The 6,789-nt window shown below is 43.6% G+C and overlaps 1 long non-coding RNA gene across 1 annotated transcript; it reads left to right on the forward strand.

Moving 5' to 3' along the window:
• The first annotated feature begins 1,314 nt into the window (after nt 1–1,314).
• On the forward strand, nt 1,315–5,378 carry LOC122210132. The gene is made up of 3 exons (XR_006197926.1): nt 1,315–1,415; nt 1,733–1,867; nt 5,148–5,378. It is a non-coding gene; the product is annotated as an uncharacterized LOC122210132 (long non-coding RNA).
• The last annotated feature ends 1,411 nt before the right edge of the window (nt 5,379–6,789 follow it).

A 6,789-nucleotide genomic window follows, 5' to 3' on the forward strand; every position in this document is an offset into this window, starting at 1 on the left:
AAAGAGCCATGACTACCAAAATGGGACTCGTTGACCAGGAAGCTTACAGAGATCTAAAAATGAACGTGGTCAAGACTGCAAGATAAAAGGAAGCACGAATTGAGGTCAGCCACATTCACAGAACCAAGGATGACCACAATAGAGGAAGGTGAAAGAAAGAGCAGAGTCTGTATGTGGGGTTTGCCTCATCAGTTCAAAGATTCCATTTAATGCGTGGACACCTGACTCATCAATCTTCTTTTTTAAATTTTTTTAATGTTTATTTATTTTTGAGAAAGAAAGAACATGAGTGGGGGAGAGGCAGAGAGAGAGGAAAACACAGAATCTGAAGCAGGATCCAGGCTCCAAGCTGTCAGCACAGAGACTGACACAGGGCTTGAACTCACGGACCACGAGATCATGACCTGAGCCGAAGTAGAAAGCTCAACCGACTGAGCCACCCAGGTGCCCCTAAATGTTTGTTTATTTTTGAAAGAGAGTGGGGAGGGGCAGGGGCAGAGAGAGGGAGACAGAGAATCCCAAGCAGGCTCCACGCTCTCAGTACAAAGCCCGATGTGCGGCTCGAACTGATGAACCATGAGGATCATGACCTGAGCTGAAGTTGGACGCTCAACCTACTGCACCACCCTGGTGCCCTGACTCATCAGTCTTTTAATGAGCATCTATTATGTGCCCTGAAGAGATAGAAAAGACACATTAGGCAGCATTACTTAGTGATTCCAGCTACTGTGAACACTATTAACTACAGGCCTGTTACTGATGGCACTGTTGGGAAACAAGGTTTTAATCTGGGGGCAATTTGGGGACCTTTAGAAAACCATTGTATAGGGCAGTCATTATACAGGGACTATTTCTAGGAATCTGGAGATCATTAAGACGAGAGCAGTGCCTCTCTCACTGAGAAAGTGACTTAATCCAGCTGGATTAGGACCCTTTCCAGAGTACGTCTGGGTGTGTAGTATATGTAAAGTGACAGTGTTTCCTAAACCAAAAATTGGGATGCACAATCTGCCAAAAATAAGTGTCTGTGGGGATAGCAAGACAGGCTATTTTAAGTTGGAACTCCCCCAGAAAATCTGGGGTGTAAGCTTCTGACAGCCACTGCAGGGGTTCGCTCTAATGCATTCTGCACAACCAATTTTAGCTTTTGTCTCTGTGCATTTCTCACACGTCCACAGCACCTGCCAGCAGTTGTACGTGCACGTGCTCTGTGATAGACAGGGAGTGGGGGATGGGAAACCGGAAGCTCCCTCATGCGCAGGGAACACAGAACATGCGGGGGTAAACAATGAAGGCAGAGTTCTGTAAGGAAGTTAGAGGATCTAGTGGGGTGTCTTGAGTTCTTCCCTCCTCTGCATTCTCCCACTGAAATAGATCAGAAGACAGCTTCTCAAGTCAGATGTCTCTATGGAATGGTACCTACCTGGAAAATTTTTTTAATGTTAAAATTTTAAATTTATTAAAATGGCAGAATAATTAGGAATAATACAGCATGACTGTGGGAGGAGAACCATCAAATTGGTTGACATATGCTTCTATCAATCTCAATAAATAACCAGGGACATCGAATTAAGGACAGTCATGTGGAACGGGAATGGACTCTGTGAAGTCTGGATTTGGGAGCCCTGTGTCCCCAAGTGGGCATTTGATAAAAATTAGTTGAATGAATGAATAAACACTACAGAAGTCAAAGCCTAAGTGGCCTAGGTATCTTCTCTTTGTCTTACTTTAGAATCTTGAGAAACAAATCCGATTGGCTGAGACAAGACTCTGAATTGCTTCATCTTGGATTAAATGGACTCACCCTGGTCCGATTAGCTGTAACCACAAGGGTAGATCATACAGTACAAATAGTGCTGTCTATCAGGTAAGGACTATGACAAGTGGACATTCCAAAGGAGATACGGATTAAGCAGACACTCCAACTTGATCTCAGCCTCCAGTTCTCCTTTGCTAAGGAAGTGACGAGAACCCTTTATCAGAGAGCCTAGGAGAATTATCCTGGTCTGGTTTGAGGGATCGGAGCCCCACATCATTTGATTCTATGTTGGAATAATCACGTCTTGCTTTTATTCTAAAGCCCTAAGCTTTGTTCTGAATTTACTCGTAGTAGTTTTATTTCTGTGGCAGACGCTATTTCCTCCCATTGTGCTGCAGTATTATAGCTCATTCCCTCTCCCTCCCTCCCTCCCTCTCCCTCCCTCTCTCCCTTTCTCTCTCTCTCTCTCTCCCCCATCAGCTCCCTCACCCAAGCGCCCTATTGCTGTACTTCTGTCCTCTTTTGCATTAGATTCTTTCCTGCAGAATTAATATTCTTTTGTGGAACTCAGTGAGGGCTGGTTACTGTGTTTGGGTGAGAAGAAGTAGTTATTCTTCTGTCAGAACTGAGCTGTAAATAGGCTCTCTGTTGCATAGGGAAATGTAGCCGTGATACTCTCTGTATAATGCCTTTACATATTTTGCTAGCCCTAGAAAGAGCACTTAGTGGCATTATGGTTTAATCACTCTCTTTGCAATGTTACATGGCTTGTACTTATAAATGGGGTCTTAATATACAGCTAGTCATCTGCATACCATCTAGTGATGACAACCCGAAAAATGGGCTGAGGTCTGCTGGGTACAAGAGTGTGACAGGTTCGTCGGGTAGTGCTTTCCACCAGACGCTGCCGGCTCTCACCAGGGGCACCTAGAGAAGGGAACCTCCTCACCCTCTTGAGGTTACATATGGGCATGTGATTCGCTTTCTCAAACAAAACTTGAGCAGAAATATAACGTGTCACTTCTGAGTGGAAACGTTAAGACCCAGGATGTGATATTCCATGCACATTTCCCCCCGACCATGGTGCTGGCAACACTCCAGACTGGCTGTTTCATCTATATGGGTCCCAGAGACAGGAGGAAAACTCCTGGCTGACCCAGGATAGATTTCTGCTCAAGCTATGGACAGGTGGGGCTGTTTGTTACTACAGTGTAACTTAGCTCATCCTGACTGACACATGGGTTGTACGTACAACAAAAAACGGTTTCTCTCACGAGTCTATTCATTCTATCCATCCATTTGTTCAAACATATATTATGCAGTTATTATGCAAAAGATATTTAAATTAAAGAGAAATGGAATTGATTAAGTGTCAAGAGAACATGTGATTATATATGCATGTGTGTGTGTGTGCGTGTATACACATATATACGCTTGAAAATAATCAGACTGAGCTCTGACTATGGGTAAGACATAGTGCTAGGTATTTTGTATGATGAATTAACTTCTGAAGTCTATTTGCTTAAAAATTAGAACCGTTTTATAGTTTAGAAAAAAAGGCAAAAACAAATTGAAGCTCACAGAGGTTCTAGCACTTACCCAACACTTCCCAGCCAGTAAGTAGCAGGTTTGGGTTTCAAACCAAGGTTAGTCAGCCTCTGTGGTTACCACCATGCTACATCGCCTCTTTCCAAACACTAAGATAGCTCTGTGCTTCTTCAGAGAACCCCAGGAAAGCAAAGAAAAATATAAACCCTGCCCTTTCAAATCCTTGCAGCTAGTACGCCTTCGGGTTTGCTTTGACAGGCTGTCTTCCCTTCAAAATGAAGAGAGAGGAAGCATGGACAGAAATAAAGGCCAGATGTTCGGTGCAGCAGATACACCTGCATGCAGCCAGCAGAGCCCGCCTATCATTTCAGGAGGCCATGGAGCGGACACCTGTGGTCACACCTCGACCTGCTCTGGGGGCACAGCCCAGGCTGCTCGTTATCCGAACAGGGTAGAAGCTCTGCAAATTGCATGTTTTCATACAGACTTAGGAAAGCGTGAGGGATGAGGGTAGGAATGTACTGATACCATCATTAATCAAACAACCGGGGAGTGAAGATGAAGGGATGCAAAGGTAGGTTCCTGTATCAGGAAAAGATGTGTGGGAAGAGATTAGAAATACTAAGGAGACAGAGACTTTTTTGGGCAAACGTTTTTCCATTCTTAAAGCTTTAAAACGTATGTAGGAGTTTCCTGGCCAGAGAGAGAGACAATGAAGGCAGCCCCCGAGACATTCATTCATCCATTGGAACATCACTTTCTGAACGCGCACAGCGTAGGTGGCTGGGGTGGGAAGACGAAACCTACTACGTGCCAGGCACCATTCTAAGCCTGTATTAACTAGGTTAGTGCTCACAAAAACCCAAGAGGTAGAGACTCTGAGGATCTCCACTTTGCAGAAGGGAAAACGGAGGCACAGAGAAGTTTAAGTATCCTGCCCAAAGTCATGCAGCTTGGGGCATTCGCATCCCGCCAGGTCTGGCACCAGCATCGTGCTCTGAACCGCACGGCCTTTTGTGGGGTCTTGCTCCTCAAGTTCACAGATCAGCAGGAAAGGGGAACTTAGAAGCAAATCACTTTTTTTTTTTTTTTTAATTGCGCAAAAGCTATTTTGAGAATGATCCAAAGAGAAAGAATTCAGGTCTACCTAAGGACATCAGGGAGAGCAATACTGGGGAGAGAGACCTTTAAATGCCTGGCTGCATGTGTCAGCCAGGTGGGTGAGTGGGGGAAGGGGCCCCCGAGGTGGAGGGACCGCTTGAGCAAGTACACAGAAGCTGGGCTGATCAGAAAAGTGCTGAGGCACAGAGCTGCAAGGGAGGGCAGAAGCAGATGAAGCAAGGAAGGCAGAGCAAGGAGAGGGTACACAGAGGAGGGTCCTGTGTTCCAACTGAGCCATTGCTGGGTATGGGTGTCTGCCTTCTTGCGTTGCAGACACACCAAGAAAAAAAAAACAGCATCAGGCTGTTTGGCAGACCTCTCCCTGGCTGCACCTTAAGAAGCTGCCTGGCATCAGTGTGGAGGGCTGGCTGGGAGGGAGGGAAGCAGATCTGTTGAGAGAAAGGCCCCTGGAATCAGACAGCTCTGAGCTCGAGTCTCATATCCGTTTCTACCTCTGTGACCTTCGCCAATTAGTGACTGGACCTGCCAAGCCTCAGCCGCCAAATGGGTGGCTGCGAGACCCACGTAAGGAGTGGATGTTAGCTGTCACTGGCATGCTTTGGATTGGATTTGGATGTAAGTATAGCACTTAAGAGGATATTACAATACAACAGATGAAGGGGAAATCTGATCCTGGTGACCTGTCATGACCACGGCTGTTTCTCCCACTCTGTTGCAGGAAGGATTTGTTGGCACAGATTCATCCGTGTTCCCACACCAGGATCCCTTCAAGACCAAATGCAAGGTCAAGATGGTCTGTCGTCGGCAGAGCGGATTTGGGAAACCAACTCATAATCTTGGCTTCATAATTAAGGGCTCTAACCCAGCACTCCTCAAACTTTAATGTACACACAAGTCACCTGAGATCTTGTTAAAAGGCATCACAAAAATAAAAAGAATTATAACTATGAGTGGCAACAGATGTTAACTAGACTTATTGTGGTGATCATTTGGCAATGTATATATTGAGTCATTATGTTGTAAACCTGAAAGTAATATAATATGTCACTTATATCTGAGTTCTTTAAAAAGCAAAAAATAAAATAAAATAAAATAAAATAAAGTAAAATAAAATGAAAAATTAAAAACAAATGTAAAGTGGCAGTTTTAAAAAAAACTTTAAGGCAGATTCTGACTGAAAGTAATATAATATGTCAGTTATATCTGAGTTCTTTAAAAAGTAATATAATATGTGAGTTATATCTGAGTTCTTTAAAAAGCAAAAAATAAAATAAAATAAAGTAAAATAAAATGAAAAATTAAAAACAAATGTAAAGTGGCAGTTTTAAAAAAAACTTTAAGGCAGATTCTGACTCAGTTGCACTGTGGAGGGCCATGCGTGATGCCCGTGCACCACTGACGAGGACCACCCGTGCGGTAGCAAGGCCTCAATCCATTGAGATTGCCCGAACCTACACTGCCCAAACCAAGAGTAAGAATCAAACCCAATACCTTTCACTAACTGGCTTACTCACTCATCCTTCCGTTAAATATTTGCTAAGCACCTACTGTATCCCAGGCCTTGGATAAACAAAATTATATACACCATAGGTCGTGTACCCAATCAGCTTGCCCGCTATGCAAATGGAGAAGGAAAGGACAAAGGGACTGACCATTTCTGCATAGCCCGCTTCATGTACTTCATCTCATTTAATTCTCCCAAAAGTTCTATGAAATTGCAATCATGCATGCCACGCTGCAAAGGAGGAAACTATAATTTAGGGAGTAAGGGTAAGTCCCCTCCCCTCCAAATTAATCAGCCAGTTGGTGGCACTACGATTTGAAGCCAGGTCTTTTGGATTCCACTGCCTTGTTTATACTCTACAACTATATGTTGATTGCATTCTGTTTTTATTTACTTTGAACTTGACTGTGCCTCTTTAGGTTTTAGAGAGTAAACTCTTTTTTTTTTTTTTTTTTTTGCTCATAAATTTAATTGCTGACATAAAGGGAAAAATCCTGATGTAATTGAACAAGAAGATGTTTACAACCCTCTTCGAGCCATAGAGCTGCTGGCACACAAAATTTATGGCAGTAGGAGAGGGGAAATAAAAAGAAAGGGAAGACCAAGACAGATGTGCCTATGGAAATGTCGTGTTAATATATGGGTTGATGACCCGACACTGGCACACTCAGTTGGATAACTTTTTGGAGATCATTTAACCAGCTAATGAAGATTTACTTAATAAACTCTCAAACTTGCCAGAGCTAGACTCCTAAAAACAACCTTATAAATTACAAAGAAGATGGTGCGTTAAAGAGCCACCGTGGTTATTTAAAGATGGAGTGAAATTGCCAGAGTTGTAAAGGTCATTGTCCAG

Source organism: Panthera leo, chromosome E3, assembly GCF_018350215.1.
Source record: "Panthera leo isolate Ple1 chromosome E3, P.leo_Ple1_pat1.1, whole genome shotgun sequence".
Classification (NCBI taxonomy): domain Eukaryota; kingdom Metazoa; phylum Chordata; class Mammalia; order Carnivora; family Felidae; genus Panthera; species Panthera leo.